This window comes from Pieris brassicae, chromosome 4 (genome assembly GCF_905147105.1).
Source record: "Pieris brassicae chromosome 4, ilPieBrab1.1, whole genome shotgun sequence".
Classification (NCBI taxonomy): domain Eukaryota; kingdom Metazoa; phylum Arthropoda; class Insecta; order Lepidoptera; family Pieridae; genus Pieris; species Pieris brassicae.
Window position 1 is genome coordinate 3,789,865 of NC_059668.1, and position 25,270 is coordinate 3,815,134.

The 25,270-nt window shown below is 31.3% G+C and overlaps 1 protein-coding gene across 7 annotated transcripts in view; it reads left to right on the plus strand.

Annotated features, from left to right (window-relative positions):
- The window catches only part of LOC123708263 (homeotic protein antennapedia), a 146,100-nt gene that overhangs the window by 96,167 nt on the left and 24,663 nt on the right, over positions 1-25,270 (plus strand). The window contains exon 1 of one of the 7 annotated variants that reach the window (XM_045658891.1): positions 18,845-19,400. The exons of the other annotated variants lie outside the window; for them this stretch is intronic. The gene's annotated coding sequence lies outside the window, so the exon portion shown is untranslated. Of the gene's footprint in view, positions 1-18,844; positions 19,401-25,270 lie in introns of those variants that run through there. 7 annotated transcript variants of the gene reach the window in all.

Genomic DNA, 25,270 nt, shown 5'->3' on the forward strand with positions numbered 1-25,270 from the left:
CGTAAACACAGCGGGGATTAACACTTGCAAACTTACGCCCTCATGCCCCTCGAACTTTATTAAAACGCACTAAAGACTACTTTACTACAACTGAACTTCGGGTCAAAAACTTCACGCATTCTAAATTCAAATTTTTACTCATAGACAAAACAATACACATAATGAATACATTATAAGTAATTACCACAGAACTGTTGCCTGCGTTTTGTTCTAATGCAATTTATAATTCTTATTTATGGCGCCGTAAACCAAAGAGCAAAACACAAGATAAAAATTATTAATTTAATCTAAGACATGTGATAATTAATTTGAATCGACTATTTGTTGCATCCGTTTATGTCATATCCTCAGTATAATATAATTAATATTAACCTTGATTCCTAATATTTCTTAATAAATTAATAATTTAAAGGTTAAACTAGTTAATTTAAGACGTTACAAATAACCTTAACATTACTTTTTTTGCGTTTCTTTGTCCGTTAGTCGAAAATAGTAACAGTTACAATCGCAGTATTGCTGAGGAAGCAATCTTAAGCTGCCTGACGAAGGTTGTCTCATATAGCCGACCCCTGGTGCGCTAAGACGGCTTGATTGATGGTCACTTTATTGAAAACCATATACACTATATCTCCACTATAAAAATACCCACGCGATAAAATACAACGTCTTAATATGATAATATCAAGTTATATTCTAATAAATTTAATTTGTTGCTAAAACGCACCTGGTTTTTAAACTCTTAAAACAATTTGTTATGCATGTTTTTTTATTTAACCCTTAGAATATTACAAAACTATAGGAACTATAGACGAAACGAGGGCGTGTTTCGTTTGTAATTGGTCATACGCAAAGTGATCGCGTCGCGTGTCTGTGATTTAGCTAAAGTTGTCGTTGGCCAATCACAAAGAAACGAAACGCGCGTTTGTCTTTTGTTTCATTCACTCTCTCCGAGGATAATACATAATTATCTTATTAATTAGTAGGGCAACTATCCTTAACAAGCGATCTCTTCTAACGCTGCTATAAATATTTATTATTCAACTACTTAATACTTTTAGTTTTAACTTAACTTTTACTTTTACGTTAATTAATTTACATTTTGCGTAATTACGTTTTTATTTAAAATATTAAATTTCAATTTAATATTAATTAACGAAGTTATAAACACTGTTGCAAGATTAATCTAATAAAACTCACACATCAATCTAGATTTACGACACTGGTTATCGAAATTACCGGTTTTAATCAGACAAGGTCGTGTTTAATTGGGTTTTTACAAGGGCAGCTTTATTGCTTTTAAATTGTGGGCCAAACGTGGTGTGCTTAGTTGCGCCAAGTTAGTTTTATGACGCCTCAATCAACATTTTTATTGTAGTTTACGCTTAGATAACCTTACGTAAGTTAGTTAAAAAGTGTTTCAATTTATTATTGCAAAATCAAAATACTTTTTTCGAATTAAATAATAACTATAAATTTTTACAGTATAAAGTGTAATTAAGTTTATTGTGTAATACGTATTTAAAATTAAATAAAAATGCACTAAAATCATTAAATAACAATATGCTTTAAAAGCTAAAATATGAAAAGCAATATTTGAAAGTCTTTTATACGAATGTTATATATGTTTAGTATATAATCAAACTCTGCCCGATGGTTTGTTCTTAGAAAAACAAAAGAGATTACTCATCCGCTCGAACTCTATCTGAGAATTCCTCGAAGCTATCGCGCCTTAAGTAACGTCAGCAGCGACAATACACGATATTCATACCATATATATATATTGCCAATAACTTGTATACGAAATTGTGTTAAAGGCCAAACACATGCGTCTACTACATGGCTGATCATTTCGTGTTTTCAACTTTTGGTCATAAAATGCCAGGTTTTTCAGGATATATACTTTTACGTTACGAAAATGTTATGATCATTTGCAGATAAAAAATTCACGCTTTTTACATTTAAAATTTAACCAAGCTATATATTAAAATTTTCTTGAAATGATTAGTGTCCTCAACCGACCATTTAATTTAAAATTAGCCAAACGCTATATATCTATATACATACACATACATAAGTACCTAATTAATATATTAAACTTCAAAGCGCATCATTTATGTCTCGTTACCAATACTACACAAAAGAGTCGATTCCTAACCGACTATCCCTACCCACCCCAGTCAGAATAAGACGGAGAAAGTTTGAGTGACGTACCCCCACCCTGCCCCCTCGAGGATTTATGGCGCCATATTGGATTGGGACAAGATGACACGATGCCCGGATAATTTGGGCAACGCTATCACGTGACGGGACTGAAACAGCACTTTAATTATGATATTCTACAGTTTATACTTCGAGACTATCGAGTGTTTCAAATTGCGAAATAAACTTACGACAGAGACCATTTGGGTGACCGATTTAGTTGGGAATTTCGAATTTGGAATCTTGAATTGGAACGCGGTGCTGCATTCTACTGAGTGTATCTGGGAATCTCACCAACGCGTTTGTGTGTGACTAAACTTTAGTATAGTAAGAAGTTTAAAAATGGATTTTTTTGTTACCTGTCCTAATCTTATGGTGTGTACTTCATAATCTATATCCACTTTAAGATTAACAAACCATACAAGTTTTTCCCTCTACGTGAATAGCTATTATAACATATTCATAAGCTTTTTACCTCGAATGAAAGATGTTATAAACAAAGCGCTCATCGGTGTGGCAATAAATAACTGCCGGGTGCACGCACTCGCGCGCAGTGTCTCACTTGACACGCATGCGCCGGTTTTGCGTGCCAAAACCGTGCATCTATGCACGCGTATCGTAATATATATATTAATACGGAAAATGTAATATGAGGTATTTTATTTAACAAACATGCCATAGATCCTTAATTCACAGTAATTCTAACAGATGGCGCTATATAGAGATTCAAAAATATATATAGGTAAGTAAAAAAGTTGTTCGCTACGATGGAATTTTTAGTAACAAATATCAACATATTTTTATAAAAATAATACATAAGTCAATCAAATCATATGATTTATGTACCCAACGATCGAAGCACTACTAATGACTTAGCACCCGAACTGCGAATTTGCTAAAAGAAATCTCGTTAAGATGACAATTTATGGTTTGTTTTTGCTAAATGAAATACTCACGACCCGGGCTAAGAAGACCTTTTTGATTTCCTTAATGGAATCTTTTCGCTAGGGATTTTAATGATGCGTTATATCTTACGCAAGTTGTAAGGGCTTTACTTAAATTTAAACATAGATATTAGATATTGTTTGTGATTCAAATAAAATACACGGAGCGGATAGCTCATATGAAAGCTCGTTCTGTTTGATGAACAGTAATATCATCTTTTCAAAAAAACTTTTTTGGTTTTTAAATGTGAAACTGTCAAAAGCCTTATTAAAATCATATTTAACCATTAACTTAAAACAAAATTTTGTTTCCTTTCCTTCTACTTGTTCCAAAAAATTTCTATGACATACCCCTTGCAGTGAATTTAAGTTAATTATAGAAGAACTTTAATTTCACATTAATCAGATCTTGATTATAATTTTCCCCTACATTACTTAGATTTGGCAGAAACTTTTAAGCTGAGAACATTCATAGTATACAAAACCAAACATCGTAATTCCGGTAAAAGTTTCTTTGTAAAGCAGCGCGTCGGATGTATTTCAGAATTTATGACAAAGCGAATTTCTGTACCAGTTTCTCTTTTGTTTTTTTCACCACAACTCCTCGGTGCTTTCCATTAGTGAAAATGCGTTGTGAAAAGTCTGAGATGAAAATGAAATTGCAGCATGTGCTTTTCAGTAACACTAATGCATAGTTTTTTTATTGCTAAACAGTTTTGTATCAATATTAAGTGAAAGAAAAAAAATGTCATTATATTTTTAAAATAAATCTATGTATATAGAAGCTACTTACATATACCTATTTACTCTTTTAGCTTAGAATCGAAAGTTATGTTCTAATGTTATAGATTCTAACTGAGATAAGCGATATCTACCTATGTCTATTAACTATATAATGATTGAAATCTAAATATTTGATTGAATTGATACATATTATGATTATGTATAATGAGCTTATATTATTTGTAAAGTTAAGTTTTATTAAGTTTATTTTCTGTTCCCTAAACTATGCCATATGTCTGTGTGTAATGGCGAAACCAATATATGTTATAAGAAAAATAATTTTCTATTGTAATCTACTTTAAAACCCCTCTTTCACTGTTATTGTAAATTAATGGTTTTAACATGATAACATTATCTTATCATGTTCATAACTTATCTCTATCATAACTCCTCATTATTTTTATCAAAACTCAATAGCGATTTATAACTCAAGCCACCCACGGGCATAAAAAAACTACAATTTAACATTCATATCATTTCCTTTAAACATATGTAAATGAGGTGTATATAAGTGAAATCAGGTTGTTGAGGTGCGATCGGAGCGTTTCTTATTGATTTTAATCGGTTGATAATTTATTTTTATGACATGCGACAAACCGGACATTTTAAACCGATTTAAGAGTTTTACTACGCTTTGATATTTTATTAGTTAAATTATGCTCAAGGCTCCATATATGTAAGCAATTATCGTCATCAAATACCTATAGCTTTTATTATTTTTTTATTAAAAACAAAATTTCAGTGTGAAGCGTAACCCAAAAATGTGACGGTAATTTTTCTTCCAATGCCGATAAAGAAGTTTCACTTCAAAAAAATGATTTTGGAACAAATCCATAAGTCTAAAAGATAGTCTAGTTAATCATCATTTGAACAAATACCGTAATTCATCATTTAATTGAATTCAAATATAACAATTAATATGTAGCTATATAATTAGAAATGTTATTAATCAGAGTGATTAATGATTGATCAAATGAAATATTATATGTTGTTGATAAGTAACATGTCTCATTCATTACCTAATACAATGACTGAACCTCTATCAAATGAATTAATTGTTCTATTTTTAATTAGTTGAATATAAAATTATTGTACACAGGTAATCATCGCCACAAGTAACACACACCACGTGCTGTTCTTCAAGTATTTTTAAAAAAAATCCAAAAGCTTTTTATAGACACTCACGTTTCCAGACAGAGCATAAGTGTGTCGCCGTATTTTTAAAAATTGGTACACTCTGGAAGTACCCTGAATTGGTTCGGAAATATTTCAATAGCTGGTATAATAACTATTAACTATTAAAGACTTGTAATCATAATCAAAATCATCAACGCAACTGAGTATGCATCAACCTTTCCTTTTTCTCCTATTAACTAAATGTTTTACTGATAAATGTAAGAATTAAAGGGCCCGTAGGCTTAAGTACATCGATATTCTGATTAAAGCTTAAGCAACTGCCACTCAAGTAATTCGTTTGTACCTTTTACACGATTCTCCTGCTAAGTTTTCCTCTTCACCCTCTCAGATTTTATATAACTTTGAACTCCAGTTTGTTTATACATTTTACAGTACAAACTTTGCCAACTATACACATGCCAAAAAAAGAATAAAAATGTCTATGAACAAGTAACATTTTATGTAACCTATTAATGTAAGTAAGTAAAAAGAGGATCAATACTTCAAGACTTTTAAACTGTCATATGTAACACAATGCAATTAACAAATTAAATAAACAAAAAGCATACAGGTAATTTTAAAGACTGGTTACATCTTAGCCAATGAAAACGTAGAATTCATTAATCAAGCTAAAAACAATATCCAATCAATCGAGACCAAATCAGCTTTATACAAAACACCAAGAAGGTTATATAAGAAGTAGTTATACAGTACTGTTTTTGTCGCGCGTCGCTCTATTTTCTATTTATTTCGTTCGCCTCCCGTGGCTTCCGTTTCTCGACCACTCCTGCTTTGTTCTTCCTCATAATAAATAATAAACGCTAGTTACATTCGGGATATTCGTTAGCTTTTATTTAGACAAAAGAAGTCATAAATATCTGCCTATTCGCATTGTCAATGAGTAATGTTTACGATATAAATATGAATCATTTTCTTTAGCTAACCTAAAACCTAAAACTAGATAAATGCCGCTTTAATTAGAACATTGAAGGCAATGGTAGTTTTAAAAAAACTTTATCTCTCGTATAACCTTCCAATTAATTCGTACGCATCTATACATTCAAAAAATGAAATATATTTTTTTAATACCATTAAGGCAAACTATAGTCAATGAAAAACCAAATCGATATTACTATTTAATATGCAGATATAATGCAAAATTATATTTTTGAATCTTTTATCAAAACGAAATATATGATTTATTAGCAATGTATTATACAAATTGTCAATAGATTTCACTGCGCACGCGACTGTGCACAATGTATTTCTGATAAATAGATAAATGTTAGGAGGGCTAAATGATATCAATACAGTGATTTATAACCATAAAAATCGATTTACTTTTCGCAAAATGAAAATAGATGATAAATCATTCTGTATTTTATTATTTTTTAATGAATTGCCTCATCCTGTAACTACATGTCCACTATAAATAAAAAATAATTACAACGATCCCCTGATTCGAAAAAGGAAGTCCTTCTAGTAGAAGGAAGACTTGTATAAACTTTGGCAGAAAACAAAACCTTACGAAATTATATCTACTATATTATCGCTTACAATTAATATTATGGCGTTAAAGCTCTACACTACCACTGTTCAAAACTCTGTACTACCTAACAGATACTACACATTTATATGTATACTTACATACTAAAAGAAAAGAACGTACCAATTCTTGAAAGGCCGGCAACGCACTTGCGAGCCTTCTGGCAATGTGAGTGTCCATGGGCGGCGGTATCGCTTAACATCAGGTTGGCCTCTTGTCCATTTGCCTCCTATTACATAAAATAATAAGAAGACTAAACACAATTATTTATCCATAATACCTTACGAGACATACTATAAAAGATATTCCATAATGTATAGCGAAAGAATCAATTTTATTGGTAAAACAAACGTCTGTTGATTTATGTCCTCCGAACGTGTTCCTACGATACCGTGTCAACCGTCGAGTTCGCACCGCGCTGTATTTCTAGATAGTTCTTTGTCCCATAATACCTTATTTATAAGCTTTTAAAATAGTACTAATGCTAGGAGACTAGAATGCTAGAATTTGAGTACAAATTGTATCTAGTAGCGTACTAATATTGCGATGTTCCTTACTAATATATTGATCAGTCAAAACGTGTTAACTTGAAACTTTAAAACTTTTATTAAAACAATATTGGAATACCCACGTATTCTTATTCGTTAGAATTTGTGGGTAAAGACGAAAAAATGCTTAAAATAGCTTGAGGTTCCAGAAAATTTATTCGAATTTTAAAAGAACATAAAATGTATTAACAAAACGTAGAATTCAATAGATAATAATTATTTTTTAATGAAATGATACGATTTAAGCCAGTATGAATAAAAAAGGTCTATTTTATCTAATAATCTACTCAAATATTAAATAGGCTGTTGATGTCTATGTAATCTCCATAATTAAAAATACGTAACCAATTTGTAGATGACAGTAAGTAGGACAAATACATATTCATTAATCATTAATTAATATACATTAAAATCTTGTACGGATTCCTTAAATTTTATCAAATCGTTTAACGTAATACAGAATGTTTTATAAAATACCAAAGCCCCATCATATATTAATGCAAAAAGTTTTGTCGATAATCATCTTGACAAATTTGTTATAGACCATTTTATGCAATGGCAAAAATATGATGGCATTTATTAACTTTGCTGAATTAAACATTTTTATTAAAAACCGGAAGTCAATTGACTTACGATTGCTAATAGCAACGAATATGATTAACTGCAACGATTAATAAAAAATGAAGTCGTATTACTATTATTTTGATAAATAAGATTAACTCTAAAGTACATAACATATAATATAAGACATTATAAAGATAATGTTTCTGTACATATTTTGGCAGTACTAATAAAAACTTTTAATAATAGGTAAGTGTTGTCTACAGTATAATTTTTGAGGTCGGTTTTGAGCCTTGTATTTCGCCTCCCTCTTTGCAGGTACCAATAAAGCGCGTTCCACGAAAGCACTCCCAAAGTTGTTCATATGTTAAAGATAGTTTTGATTATTTCTTTAATATATCCTCGGCCAAATTGAGTCTGATATATTGTTGCAGTTGCGATATTCGTTTATATTCTTATTTAAAATTCCTAAGATGCGTTTATTGACAATCGTAATAATGTATATGTTAATGGTAAGTACACGCAAAACGTTTTGTACTCACAATCGACAACTATTAATTTACACGTTCACTTGCCAATTTGCTGTATTTTTTTCTCCATTTGTCATCATTAGCGTACTTGGAATAATACTTCATCAACATACCGTTGTCTGACGCTCTTCGGAAAGTCATAAATTACGGTCATCCACTTTTTTCAACAACAAACGTTGTGCTATTGAAATTTTTCTTCCATTCAAACCTGCACTAGCCACGCTTCATAAATTCCGACATTATCATCTATTACGAACGTAAAAGTATATGACTAAAATATCTCGAGGAATAAAAACTGTACTGTATATATTAATAGCAAATAAACAAGAAATTACCAAACAATACACGGCTTCTAACGAGCCGGTGCCTTTACAGCCGGTAATTATATAGTGACTTGATCTATTTATGAAAAACATAAATTTGACCTTTCCTAGGCGACATGATATGTATAATTAAGATATTCTAGAATATACATTTAAGTAAATAACAATTAAATTTGAGTAACTAAAACCACATCATATATAATGAATAAAAAATATAATAAAATGACTAATATATATTATTAAAAGACAACGTTCCTAAGATGGAATCCCCCAATTCCCTCTTTGAATAGCTAGACTAATACTTTGTCCGAGGTAGCTACCAGCTCTTCGGTCACCCGTGATGTCGATTAACATTATTGGTATTTCCTTAAAAAGCCTTATAGCGCAAAGACCCCACGGACCAAGGGTCTCGACACCCATGTATTTTCTTGCTTTGTGTGTAGCTATGTTAAATATCAGACCCAGTGTCAGAAATACTCAGAGCACAAATTCTAAAAGGATTAAGGTCACGTATATTGAATAACAGAAACACAGATATGCCATTTTCGTGACTTAGATATAAACCTGATAACTCGTACGTTGCTTAACTCAATTTTAGTGTCGTAATATAAAGTATATCGTTGACCAATTGAGCCAGATTGAAACGGTTACTAGTTTTCGAAAGGTTTCATCAGTATTGATTGGCCAATTAACTTCTAAAACACTTCTGAACCGCCGTCAATCATTTTAATTAGTTCGGTGTGATAAAAGCTCCAAACCTAGCCACAAATCCACGTTCGGCTTAAATTTCTAACGGGTCGTCCGGACGGCTGTTTAAATCAAACTTGATCATACGCGGGATCTAAAAATAAACTTCGTGCGATCATTTCTCCTCCACGCTGTAAATTCACTGTTAATTTACAGCCCCACACCGCTATAAATAAATAAATATTGGGCTAACGTATATCCTCTACTGACAAAGTGTGGCATTGTTTTGTCGGTCTTGTCATAACAGATCCTTCGGGAGAGCACTTAGGAATAACCAGCCATATCGTGGATATTATACAGTGAATATTATCGCTTGCTGAATAGTGCTGGCATATTTAGATTGTAATTACAATTTATCTTTCGTCCAACTGGCATTGTGAACAATGGTAGGAAAAATGTGTTTGATTCACCACAATTAATTTAATGCAAATTATTCCGCCACTTTCGACGGTGGAAAAGATATTGAGTGCCAAATGGATTGAAGCTGCGGAACAGCCGGGTTGTCTGCTCTCGTGCCAGGTCTTTGGTGGTTTTAACAGAAATTCTTAGACATTGTTGCCGTTTATCTTTCAAGCGGGTTCAAATATACGACGATTTTTATTCTATGTCCTTGAAATCCTGTCTCACTCGCTTTTTTAAGTATTTCGTCTCCATATTTTTATAAAAATTAGTGCAGGAAGTTTATTTAATGCATTCAACTATTCTTAGGAAAAATGTATTTGTTACCAATTGAAAGAGGCTAGCCTAAACCAACTACAGGTCACATTGAAGTTAGCATCACACATTGCCTTTTTTCTCTTACCCATAATTCTCTTTTGTCTTACTACACCAGGATATCCCGGAAGAAGTTTTTTCAAGTTCAGTAACTATTGCACTCTATAGTAATTACGCAGTCTTGTCAGTTGTGAATTTACAAAAACCGATTGTGTATAAAGTTTTAGATCAGATAAGGATTTAAATGAAACGGAAATTGCGCATATTTCTCAAATCTAGTTTGACCTTTAAGTTCATTAGAATGTAAGAAAGTAGCAGCTGCTTTTATCGTTAAATCAACTTGCAAATACAAAGGGCGAGCTTAAAATATGTATTGTAAGATAATCATTACTCAAATGGTTATTAATGTATTTGTAACAATGTATTAACTCTAACGACTTAGAATACTCGGCATAATATTTTCCTTCTTAAAAAGAAGTTAGCACATGATATAATTCAATTAAAATGTAATATGTGTTTTATATGATGTACCTATTTTTGTCATCGAAAGGTTACTAAGTCGATAAACGAATACTTACGTTCACGACCGGTCTGAGACGTAGAAGTTAATTTAATAAGATGTTATTCAAATATTCTAATATATCGAGCTTCTTAATCAAATAAGATATGTATTTATAACCGAAAATAAATTCTCAATTATGTAAAACTATACGACTTGACGTAGGGAATCCATCTATTGAAATATCATAATGTTGCCAACGGGCGGAGCTCGGTTGGTGCCAAGTATGGCGGGCGCGTTAATGTAGCGTCCAAATCACAAAATGCTCTTATTGTACCCAGTCTAGCCATTAGTTGATCTATGTGGACACACACGGTGCATGTCAATCTGTACGTAATGATTAAAATTGTTGCATCTACCGTTCGGATATGATTTGATGGCAGACTTGTCTTCGAAGTGTGCCAATAATTTGACTATGGAACGCATTTTATAGGGTCTATGGTTAATCAACGACTGAATAAAGTAAACATCAATGCTATATGACTTATAATATATTCGATATGAAGTTCAAAATGGATGTTACAAAGTTAAGTTTATTCAGTAGGTACTTCTGTGCATGGTGGATTTATAATTTTACAAATATTTATTACCAACGCACAAATAAACAGTATTTACAATATTATTAACCTACATATTAATAATAATTAGAAATTGTTAAATAGGAAATATAAACAAATTTAATTTTGCGAGGAAAACACCAGTTCTATCCATCAATAATATTTTATTGTTTTTAATTATATTTCCAAATATTATTTTATCATTTGCATGTTAAGTTGATAGGAATTTGTCCATCTTATGTACCGCTCTTATGGAAAATCAATTTATATATAGTTAGATAATAAATTGACAAGCCAAACTTCGGGGTTCTCTTTCGGGGTTTTAAGTTGGATAAATATTTTTTAATACATTGAAACGCAGAATAGAGGTGACCTTCTTAACACAGTATATTCTTCAAAATCCACCACATCCTGTAATGGCATTATTTTCTACTAGCATCTATACTCTGCTTTAATTGTTTGTAAATTACCTTAGTATTATATCTTCATGACAATTGCAAACAAGACTCAACCAATAGATTTATAAGAATGGCCTGGAGCTACATCAAATCGATATTCATGATTCACTCGCTTTATTTTATTACTACTGACGTGTTTGCAATATTAAATTTAAGATCACACACGTCGTTTATATCGATTTAGCAAATCTATAAAGTTTTTATATACACTTTTCCTCGTTGCAAATTAGTATTCGGAGTGTAATTCAAATATAATAGACACGAGTCTTTATCTTCGTTTACTTATAATTGATCAATCCTCTAAACTCAAAATTCTTTTAAAGCTGACTTAGATAGGTCCAGAAGAATTTGTGACAAAAATCAATATTGACTATCGTTTGAGAAAATTTTACGGAATTTTATAACTTCTTTCAATTTAGCATATATGTATAAACAAAATCGTCATAGTCTTCAGTCTAAGGTGGACTGATGAAATCATGGAATTGGCTGGAAAGATTAAGACCTGCACGACATTTGTGTCACACAGAATCGGTTATTATAGATTAAGAAAAATATTGTTTTTCTGTTGTTATAATGTATTTTTTGTTTGTATTTCTGATAAAAAACTATAAATAAATAAATACATAAAAATATGGTTTAGACACTCTAAATATCATATCTTAAAATGGATCCCTCTAAAGCATTTCGTACATCGGTAGGAAACCGCTCAAATCAGATGCCGGGGTTAAGATAGGATATGTAACGATACGTATGTATAGGGTCCGTCATGTTTTATTTATCTCGTGATACAGTCGTGAGATCGCTCGCCACGTTTTTTGCCGAACTGCCGTCAGTATTGAGACGTCTCTGTAACATGCACTGTCTTGTCCCTACAAGCGACATGACACTAGCAGACATTTATTTTTTCCATTTTTTCTTAATCAGCCTTTACACGTTTTTCCTGTTAGAATACTGGTTTCTATTAGTTCGCTAATCATGCATACATATATGTATAGAAAATATTGGTTATAGTTAACAAGTCCAAATACTGAAAAGCTTTAGATGAATATGGCGTTGCCAAAGAAGCATCATATTTTTCTTATCGATACATCTGCCGGATGATATTAAAAATCCATTCATCACTCACAAAAAATAAGAATTCAGATTCACACTCAAGGACGGGGATTGCAGAATCCTGAGACGTGGAGGTGTTTTGTATCCCACCCTCGCCCGCCGGGAGTTACCACCCTTTTGACAGGAAATGATTGTCTAATATTAGCTTTGTCAAAAGCTTCTCTGTTTGACTATGAATAGTGAAAAATTTACAAAAGTTTTCAGTTGTTTAATAAAAACAAATACATTAAATCCCGTCATCAAATCCACGCTTTCGAAATTCAAAAAATAATCTCGGGTCAATGGCCGCGTCTAGTCAGTGTCATCTAGATTTTTTATACATCCCCGATTAACAGAATGTCTAACGGACCGAGTTTTATTTAGAATAAAATTTATGGTTCTATTTCGACTTTCGTCAACTAACGTTTGAATAGACGCTTCGAGATTTTGTGTGGGCCTGCCGCTGACAGATTTGTGAAATACACGTATCCGACACTTTACCGGGATATTTCCGTGCTATAAATCTGAACTAAATAAACGTTTATTAAGACGTTCTATATATATTGTAAGGCACTTTAAATTGCTAGTGGATATCTCATAAAACGCGATTAACGAAACCCAATAAGAAAAGTGATATTTATCTAAGAAATTGCACTTCAAATAGTTATCAAATATATGAAAAGGACCAAGGGAAATAAGTAGAAGAGGGCCCCAAACAAAAGGTTAATAGAAGCATTAGTAGAAAGCGAATGGAGAAAGAAACCCTTGGACAGGTAAATTTGGAACTATTGATACTGGAAGAAGCAGTAATTCTACTTTTATAATGATCGAAAATTAAACGTTTCTATTATTATTATTTGGACCTAAAAAGGCCAAATAATCGTTGGGATTATGTATCTCTCTCTTTAGTCGTTAGGTCATGTCTTCTGATCGTCGTGGTGAGCGAGAAAACCAAAATTGATTGGTCCATCTGTTTGATGAACAGCCACGTGATCTTTTCCCTTCTGTGCTACCAATCACGATCAGTTTCTCCAAGTTCTCATCGCCTCATTGTATGGTTGAAATACAATACAACTTGCTGTCGGTAGACAGGTGAGTCCGTTAGCAGGATCGATGTATTGGTGCGATTCCCACTTCACAGCATTCTTAGTATTCGTCTGCAGCATCACATCTCAAAGGATTATTTTCCTATCTCGAGCCAAGATAATCCACGTTTCTACGGAAAGATAGGGACTACTAAAGCCAGTATCAGGTATTATGTATAAACAAATGAAAATTGCACTATTTTTGTTCGATTGGCAATAACTGAAACGCGCATATTGTGCGATTCGCGTGTAGATAACAGAAATAATGGGGTTCAAAAATGAAATTAATTCCAGGTTGATGATTTCAAATTGAAAAGTCACATCGGCTCGCGCCATAATTCATGATCCTGAAACGTGTCCGGGCGGCTGTGTCGGACAATAGGGTTGCCACCATTGTATTTGCGGTACGTTTATTGTCCGCACGTTATAGATACAAATTGGAAAATCTTTATGTAAATCAAATTCAGTTAAATATAGGTTTTTAACTACCTTAATATGTCACGTATTATTAATTGATAAAGAAATATGTCTAATGTAAAGGAATGAACAGTTTAACGAGCTTTGAATGTGTATTATGTAAACATTTGAATAAATTGAAGAAAAATATAATTTTATATTAAAATAAGTAGATAAGTGTTTAATACTATCACGACTAATAAGTAGATTAAAAAAAAGTATATTTCATAAGAAAAGCAGTAAATAGTAAATTATTTAAGAAGTCCTTTTGCATTTCTTTCTATAGCTTATATGGTTTGGACACTCTTGTGTACAACCAGATTATATTTGGTATATTACGATATATTTTGCCATTAAGATTATTTAATGAATATATAATTAACATTTTGTTCAACCCTACAGTAGGTTCGTTTTCACAGTCCTTTACCAGGCGACTCTTCCGCTTCACCACGCACTCTATCTCTAGAGGTGGCTGCTCCATTTTAATACATTTATATTCCATTAAGTATATAATATTTTATATGAAAATCTTTATGAACTGAACTTAATATTCAGCATTATCTTTTTAATTATAATCTCAACAACCTGTATAGGTTTTTAAAAAAATATCGTACGAAGCCCGTCGTCATATTTCTTTTCAACATAGATTAAGTATTATTTGACAAAAAGAGATAAAAGATTACTCTACTCAATATCTCTATAAGCAATAAGATAAATCCAGTTTTCACGAATAAGGGAATAAAACGCAATCATAAAATAGGTCAAAGTTAAATATTTGTAAGAAATATTCAGTCGTACCTTGGTTTCGATAGGATATTATATATATATGATCCCAAACTAAAGTAAAATCAACCAAAAATCCAGAAACTCATGTTTGAGTTATTAAACGTTATTTTAAATAAAACTGAGGCGACCGCAGAGCAGACAAAAATAAAAAACGGCTCAAATATAAGAGACTTTCCTTCAACTTCGATTTTCCTTTGGATTTTTGGGCCGTGGAGGTCAAGTATACAGGCACCAATTAAACATTTAAGCTGGCGTCTGGTAGATAGTACCAGTGACCCCAGAGCCGGTACTTTCCTCGCTGAAAGAATAAGTATCACAATACAGCGAGAAAATGCTTCCAGCGTTAAGGTACACTGCCATAGGTACCAAACATATTAAAATTGTTTTAATTTTCTTTTAATATATTTTTTATTATTTCTATGTAGGATAAGAAAATTTCAAATACTGTTTATTTGACTGTTATGTTTAGGTTTTAATAAACATTCTTGCAATATGTATTTGTTACATTATTATTGTGAGCCATAAAGTTTACAACTTGACTCCATTTTTAATTCAAGATCTTAGGCAATTACCGTAAACTTAAGATGAATATAAAGTCTTGGGTTTGGTTAATCCAAAATTTTAAGGTATATTATAACGAAGAAACTATTCAGCATTATGTTAAACTATGTTTATTATTAATTTCTTTTCCCCCGAAATCGAATATATTATACAATATGTATTATTTTAGTTAAGGTTTAGAATAGCGTTTTTTCCCTTACTATGGTTGTCTGGTAGATCGCTTGTTAGCGATAAGGCCTTATAATTTGTATGTATGTTATGTGTTTTTCTATAAATGTAACACAATAAATATACTCACGATAACCATGGTAATTCTTGAAGACAGCTTAACATATAGCATATATAGCTTTAAAATTACTTATAACAGAAAATATTTGTATTACTAAACTTTGACATTACTAATTTTACCAGAAAACTTTAACCCGTTTTGCATAAGTACTAAATGATTTTAGTTTTCGAAAATAATTCTGCTCTTGCAAAGCTATGTGAAAAAGTTTTGTATGTAAATATCTACCGGTTCGTGTCAGGTCTCATGTATAATGCAGGCACTGTCATGAACATTTGTCGACCGTACTATTTCAAACTACTTTTACCAGAAAATAACTTGGTACAAAAAATAACTTACGGAACATAATTATAGTATTGAAATAATTACGCTTACAAAAAATTGTATCGAATTCTTAAGCTACTGTGTTTAATTGCTAAGCCTTTTTATTAACTATGCAGACATTGAAAAATACGCTAGCATTACATGTTAATCCTACTAATTATTCCTGCGAGCTAATTAGAAAAAACACAGTAAATCATTTTATCCACAAGTCTCAGCTATGTATGTAATGCTATCGTACAGAAATATAATGTCCTTATCAGACCTACAAATTTGCCATAAGTCAGAAAGAGAAGCAACTAGTTCAAAAACCCGGCCCGTAATTTGCCTGCACGAAAATTTTAGTTATAAATCATAATAGTTTTAGACAGTCTTGGGGTAAAAAATGAACCGAATTGGAAAGTGAATTGTAAGGTATGGCGAGGTTGGCCTGTTATTAGAGCAATTATGTTATTATGTTTGGCGTATCTAATCTGAAAAACTAAATTGGAGTCGCTGCCGGCAAACGCCCAATAGGTTCAATCATTTCTAGCCGTGGGTCGCACGAAATTCGTTGCGGAAGCAATAAGAAACATGAAAACCTCAACCAAATTATATGAAACCTAAGAATCGATCGAAAAAACTAGGGTGCGATTAAGTATAGTTTCGAGACCCTCATTTCGCTACGGCTCATAGTTTCGGACAAATTAAAAAGGGAGCTTTGATGCTGTACACATCGTAGTTCAAAACAACCCCGTTGCCCTTTAAAATCCCTCACTTAACTCATATATCATTCGGTATGACCATAATTGAAGTGATGGATTTGACGTCGTTAGAATAAAAAGCTTAAAGCGAAGGAAAAAAAGCCCACTATGGTCTGAATATTTATCAACGATTGCCTCTTTCACAATTTGTATCTTTAGCATACATTGCTCGCAAAACAGGTTTACTCGTATGTTATGAACACGTTGTGTTTTCAAAACGCGCCGTCCTTTTGTATTATCAAAATATCAAACATGAATACCAAATAAGGGTTGGGACAAAAGAAAAACTGGCATGATTTTAATTTATGCGTAAACGAGTACATGAAAACGTAATAATAGGATCGTGTTTGGTAAATATATTAATGTAATAACTCTCTCGGGACATTTCAAAGTTAGCAGGGCCTATTTTCTAAAATTTCACGGTGGATAGATCATTCGGTCGTGGAAAATTGTTAACATCTTCATTATGCCTGTTGAGTGGCTCTTGATTGTGAATGGTGCGCTTTTGTAATGGAATCGAGTGTCCAATTATTTTGTCTGAATTTGACCGCTGGTCATTGAAGTTGTTTCATAAAGACAATTTATTACTGCTACATCTGTTGAAATACAAATTTAAACTCATTTTGTTTTAACGCATTAAGCCCCTAATTCGACATCTAGGACATTCATGGATGAGCTATACTTACGTATATTTTCCTAACCAATATTGGACAATGTACGTACATATATACATTCTTGTAGCGACTCAATGACCGTATTGTTTTCCAATTTTTATCGCAGCTATAATATTTAATGTTGTCAATGATATTAATAAATTAATTTTTATTAATTCTATTCAACTTTAGTTTATAGGGTGCATTTGCGTCATTATCATTTTAATTAATGTTTTTGCTGATATTTCTTCGTTAACTTTGTTTTTATGTTCAACGGTTATTACCTTTGGCTCTTTAGTGCTTGGGTCGTTAAATGAATCGTTTACTGAATGATTACATACATTTTAAACTTTGTTGCGTCTTAATTTCCCCGAGCGTTTTTTATGGTGTTTACAAACAATTAATCGCGTATTAAGTAGAAATTTAAAGTCGCGAATCATTTAAGGTCATATCAATGAACTTGACATAGGTTCCTTATTACACTTACATATCTATTCATAACACAGCTGACCCGTACTATCTAAAGAACAGATGTACTGAGGTCAATGATAAGAAGCCGATGACTTGGATTTGTCTTTCCCTCTAAGATAAAGAATAATATTTTATTTTATGACATTCGAAAATATAAACAACGGACATGATTTATTTACTATGTATTTTAATTGATTGTTTTATTTATTTACTTTGTTTTGTTTCAGGTAAGCTTGGAAGGGATAAAATTGCAAGTTACCAGTCTCTACATTAGTCCAACAATACGATGTTATCGAAAAGTGAATCCGCAAACACTTAAATCATTTAATTACTCGAAAACGCCTCCTTAAATCGCATCTTTCAAGAATGTTAAATAAGAGATCATTCATCTGATTCCAATCGCAGGAATGAGGACGCATCTTCAGTATGCGCCCATCCGTAGCAACGTTGCATTCACACGCATTTCGCTAATCTCTCATGGGATCAGCTACATAGGCGCGTGTACACTCAATCATAACCGGCCATTTTGTAAAACCGATATACTTCACATTCTCTTTTGCAGTTAGGCATCATTTCGTCTGGCCACGCTAAAAGCACGCTGCATGTTCGCACTCCCACCCGGTACAACACAGGCGCGGAGTTCGTATGATTCATGAAACTCGCTTGTGAGAGTGCCCGCACGCTCGCGTTCGGGATATGTCAGTGTAGTTGTGTCTATCGCACGCGGCGGTTGTCGGTGTGTGCGTGCCAACTCATGGCAGCGGACTATGACGGCTCGTAGATTTGACAGCTAGCTCAATGCGGGTTCAGACGTTCATTAAACGAGCGTAATTTCGTGAAATTGTTGACAGTTTACGTTAAAAAAGTGACGATCGTAGGCGCGCTACGAACTTCGCGGTTAATGAATTTGCGCGATTTCGCGCGCTCTTGAACTTGATGATGTCCGATTGAATTGTGACATTTCCGTTTGTTTTTGCTATTCGAAGTTATCATGTTGGCAATTAGGCACGCTTCGTCGGAAATCAGTCTGAGGGGTAACGGTATGAATAAAATATTACCCGCGGTTTGGTGGTCCCAACTAGTTGGAATGATATCACTTAAGTGTAAAAAATAAATTGGACTGTGACCTCATTTATTTAATAAATATGGCGAAACAGAGATGATATTAGATAGAATCAGTGATAAAGTTTGATGTGATGTAGGATTTTTAAACAATTAAACTTTTTTGTGATTTCGTTTACATAGTGACTTCATGATTTGTTTAGTGTTAATTGGAACTTTGCAACGTATTTAAATTCGTGGTAAGTTACATACAATTAGAAAAATTCAGTATCAAAGCGTAATGTTGAACACAGTAACAAACTTTTTCATACAAATATAACATGAACATTTATTTTATGATAATCAAATATACCGTATTCGCCAATAATAATGTAATTGATGTACTGTTACTGTGATTTATCAAAACTTTCATTATACAAGTGAAATCATCTAGCTCAAATATTATCCTTATCACTGGTATTTTATTTCTTATTATCCAAGAAATTGTGGTTTAATAAATATCTAAACGTACTGAGCACTTAATCATACATTTAATCTATATAAATATTTACAATATTTTAAATCTACATAATAATAATTATTATTAAAAATTCATGAATAGAAAATCAAAACTAATTAACAATTTATCCTCATTATAAACGAAAAATCTTATTTGAATATTAGGTATATTATTAGTATTCTAATTGCTTATACAAACTTTTCCTTATTTTTTTATAGTGCCATGCCAACGCACAAAAAATTACCTGCTTTGAATTCCGCATAAACATATAATGTGCCCGTGACGTCACAAAATATAGATATTAATAAAACTTATTGTGTTGTCGACAGTTCCTTTAGGAGTTGCCGACAGGTACCAGGGACATTAATCAAAAAGTCATTTGAAGGACCAAATAGAGATGTAGAGTTTTAGCACCGCCTTTAATCATCAATCAACTTTTTACTTATCCCGGAAGGTTGTGTATATGATTATTTAACTCGATTTTCCATTTGGAAAATTATGCGTAGGCACGCACCGTGAATTGTATATAATTTACGGATAAATATAATTACTAATATGCCTATTAATAATATATCTATATTTGGGTAAAAACATTACTTTAAATGTTACGTTTGAAAAAGTAGTAGTAGTAGTAGTGAACTAGTATTATAACAATTTTTCTTATATATTTTCATATAAACATTGAATTCATATCTTTAATAGATTTTTACTTACAGCTTTGTAGTAAACAGACATATACGAGTAGCAGCTAGCATTAATACATTTATTATTCAACAATTAATGAGTTGCAATTTAATATATTTTTATGAATATTTAATGATATTGTAATATCTAGACTATATATAACATAGTATGTATAATAAATTGTCTAGATTAAATTAAATAAATAAATTGTCCACTTTAAATTAGATATTACTGTTGAATATTATTCAATTAATCATAAAAATCTGATTTATGAAATGCCTTTTACGCAGGTCTTGAATTAGTTAGTTTAGAGTTAGTTTATATATGAAAAAGTATGTGCTTTTCATGCCCTATTAGAGCTTCATACATCTTAAAAACTCACCTGAACTTTATAGGGGTTACTTATAGGTTCAATGAAGTTTAAAATATTTTTTTATCATTTGTAGATATACTAGTAGTAATCTAATAATTAAATTAACATAAGTAATTATTTAGGAACTATTAATGTAAATGTTTTATGCAAAATAGAACGAAATTTAGTCAAAAAATTATAAAAGAATGTACACTAGCACTTTTAACTCTCCTTAGTTCATAAAGATATATATATATATATATACAAATGTGTTTTGTATACGTAATAAATGTAATTATTTTTATGCCTATTTTAGGTTAAATCCAAGGCCGATGAGGCAACGTCTGATAAGGAATTATTTAAGTTTAACTAAACACATTATGTAAAATGCTAATTTAATAGAATAATTAGCGGAGTGTAACACTAATATTTTCAACCTTTTTTTTATTTCGAAAAGAAGCTTCTCGAAATTGTTATTTAGGGTATCGATATTTCAAAACCCTTAGTGTTTTTTAGTATAGTTATTTTAATATCATGGCTGAAACTTATAAAATGCATAATTATTAAAAGAAAATAAGTAATTTAACAAATACAAGACAGGTTTATAAATTTCACAACTATTATTAAACCTCCTTTTTGAATCCGCAGCAAACACTTAACATTTTACAAAGAAACGTTTACTCTCAGCATTATATGAAGTAGTAAATAGACTTCCTAAATATTTATTATATTTTTCAAGTGCTCGCATAACAAAATAATCAAGAATAACATAACTTATATGGCCTCATGCTAAAAGCCTTCTGTATCATTTACATTCTCACTGTATTTTAGCTTTTTAAATCTTGCAATAGGACACTTTAAACGAGAACACAAGACCTGGCATTTACAAAGTTTTGAAGTAGATTCAATTAATTGAATACAGCCTTTTTGTACATAAACTATGTAAACTTATAAAACAATCTTCTATCTTTATTCTGAGACAAAATGTCTTCTAACACCGTAGTTTTTTATTGTTTTATTATCTGTATATGTGTTCATGTTCCATGTTCTTTTACCCTAAATATAGACAATAAACACAATCTGAAATACATGCAATTAACATACAAAATATTCTTGTTGTTCTCTAGGGGCTATTATTGTAACGGTACCTTTCACCGCTATCTACTGACCATCACATGGTCTGCTTTTCGACTGCCTTAATAAAACTTCATGATTTTAATGTGTAGCAAGAGATGATGCGATAATGCGCCGTGACTGAGATCACGACTTTCTATGTAGAGAAACCATGACGGCTTTTTTGAATTCGGCACGCCCTTGGAATTCCAAATTTAAATTAATAGATTAGATTTTGTCGTACATTATGAATAAAAGAATATCTAACTACTGTTGTTATGGTTACAAAGTTTCATTTGATAATCTGTAAATTGATGATATTCATTGATATTTAAATAGAAATTCAAACATATTTAATTCTTTATATATTGCATTTGCACACAAGGATTTCATTAGGCGTAGGGCAATTCTAGTTTCAAATTTTATTTATGTAGGTAAGGTTAGGTTAACACACACTTATTTTTACAGCGTATGTTTACAATAAAGCCAAGTACATAAGATACACAATAATTGATAAATGTCTACGTTATTGAAGTGCCCTTTTATACGTCAGACTTCGGACCATTATCTTATCAAACCCCAAGAAATACAGCTATAATAGAAAACATTCTAGAGCGGTGCAGTGTTTTTCTCAACTCCTTGATTACTACTACTATTTTTCTGATAAATTAACACAAAATTATTATTATTTAATCGCAATTACAAATAATATATTGATAATAGTAATAAACATGAATCTGTTTCGTTAAGTCGTATCCAAAATTCGTAGTAGACAGCTCAGATTTAAGTATATACTTTTTACGATTTATCCAAATGAAGTCGAGGAGTTAAAAAATCTTTAATTATTATGAATGAGCTTCAATGGAGCCGAGTTGTATTGTTTGAAGTGATAACGCCTACCTCCGTATCGGTAATTTAATATCATTTGTACATGTCAACAGCTCCCACAAACGGAACGGTGGTCTCATTAAATATTTTAATTAACTTTCCACATTCACAAACGTCTAATATTTATCAGAATTGAAAATTTAAATATCGAATTTTCGTAACGACGTTTTATATGCATAGATATTAGAATTTTGAAGTAGTGAAACATAATAGATGCTATAGGGTTCATATTATACGAATAAATACTAAATATTCTTTGCTATAAATTCCTTATAAAATATTTTGTCACGCGTGTATAAGTGAGAAGAAAATAATAAACATATATTATTACTTAGAATTTGAGCCTAGTAGTACCTACCTGCATTTATTAACTTTTTGATTTATTCTACGACGTAATTCCAAGGTAACGACATCAACTCTAGGGCTATTAAACGAATTAGATTTTTGATATTCTCCATAGATATTGGCAAATTTAATTAATTATTAAGTTAATTACTGAGAACAGTTTAGCAGCATATATCTACTTTATAGTAGATATATGCTGCCGATTGAAGTGTCTCGAGTTTGAAAATCAAAATAAACTTCTACTAAGTATATACTATATATATGATACTGAGAGTAATACAACATCTTAATGTATTCATTATTTAAATTATAGTATATTATTTACTAAGGATATTGCATTATATATTGCTAAATAACTTGAAATAGCCAGCAAAAACCTCGATTATTTATGACTAGAAACAAGAAGCATTTGTCAACGTACTTATAATGAGAGATGTCAAAACATGACAAAGTAGTATGCATCAAAGCCTCAAACATGACTCACAAGAGCGAATTACGTTGCCTTGATAAATTATCGCTAAATAAAGATAATCGGCCGAGGATTGCCGGTTTGACATGAGAAGTCGGGGATATTAATGTGTATTATAGGTCTCGGAACACCCGCTCGTTTGTACGGCGAATTTGTAAAATTATCGACCGATTTGAATATTAATCTTGAGTTTGATGTATCGAATGTTATTTTATCCGTATTACAAGCGATCAGAATTACTTCGCACAAAACGGTTTGGACTTTTTAATCTACGGCAATCAATAATAAGAGTCTGATAATTTATGAGCTATAAAACATATTACGTTCAATTTAATTAATAAATGTAACCGAGTGTCAAATGTCATAAACCTGTAAGCGTACCCATATCTCCAAAAATAATACGAATGACGGAATTACGTTAAAGAATTGTAATTATTTCTATGAAACACAGGCAGTAGGAAATCAATTAATACTAATAATTAATACTTCAAGTATTATTCGAATCTATACAAATTATTGGGTACGGTTAGGTTAGGTTTGGTATCAAATGTTTGGTTACGTTGTACTTGGACACACAAAATTGTTTTATAGCATACTGTTAGGGCGTTTATGAATAATAACTCATGTTTTTTTTTTTTTTAAATTTAAAAATAGAACCTCCACTGGTTTCAAAATGTCAAATGCGTTTTCTAAATTTAAAATTCAAATTTATAATTTTCAATATATTATTTACCAATTCAATGTTATATAATTAAAAAATGTCGTTCCTTAATTAGATATTACTAAGGCCCTCAGGCCGTGTTGTAATTAATCGCTGTAGTTGGTAGGTGTCGCTTGAAATAGCTGACATATTATTTATGTCGTGTGACATTATTAATCTTTATAACGTATTATTAAATCATACAGCCTTAGAGAAATCAATTGGTCAAATGATTAAGATTTTAGAAATTGGGGGGATTTTGACAATTGATATAGTAAATTTATGTTTAAGTACAATATTCTACTGTCATTATTATATAGCCTATATATTGTTATGTAGTTTTCCTGCCAATCGTAGTAGTAGGTACCCACTTGGTATCTAAACCAGATCTCTATTTTCTTAACTTTCTCTTTAAAAAGTAATTTTAAAATAAGAATGGTTTTAAACTGTCACTCAAAAACAAAATAGCCAGCCAGATGTAGCCAACTTTTTATTGTTGAAATAGCATAAACAAAGTGTGCTTATAAAATACTTTTTACACCTACATTAAGGGATGGTGTTCTAAATTTAAATTTAATACTGAGATAAAACTGCACGCCGTTTTTTGATGAACGCATATTTCATATTGATTTCTACCTCATACAACTAAAACAGGTACATTGTCTCATCAATATAAATTCTTATTTTTCTTTTTACTGTTTACAAAGTATCTGCAGGTGTTGAATATTATAATATTACAGTGATAAATAACATTCATTTATTTTTATGTAGCTCCTTGACTTAATTTTTGGTTCTAAAAAATTGCAATTTTGATTTTAGAAACGTTCGTTTCATAAATTTGCTTGCATTTATTCATATGGAGATTTAAAAGTTACGTTTATTATAGATGTAGCACCTTTAATGAGTTATGATTTTTACATTTACTAATTTGTTAAGTAGTTATATTTGAAAGACAACACGAGATTTTCGATAGCTATGATTCGAATACAGGAAATGAAATAACATAGATTCTTAAATGAAAATCATCGGAATGAACTCCGATTACAAACTTTTAATTAG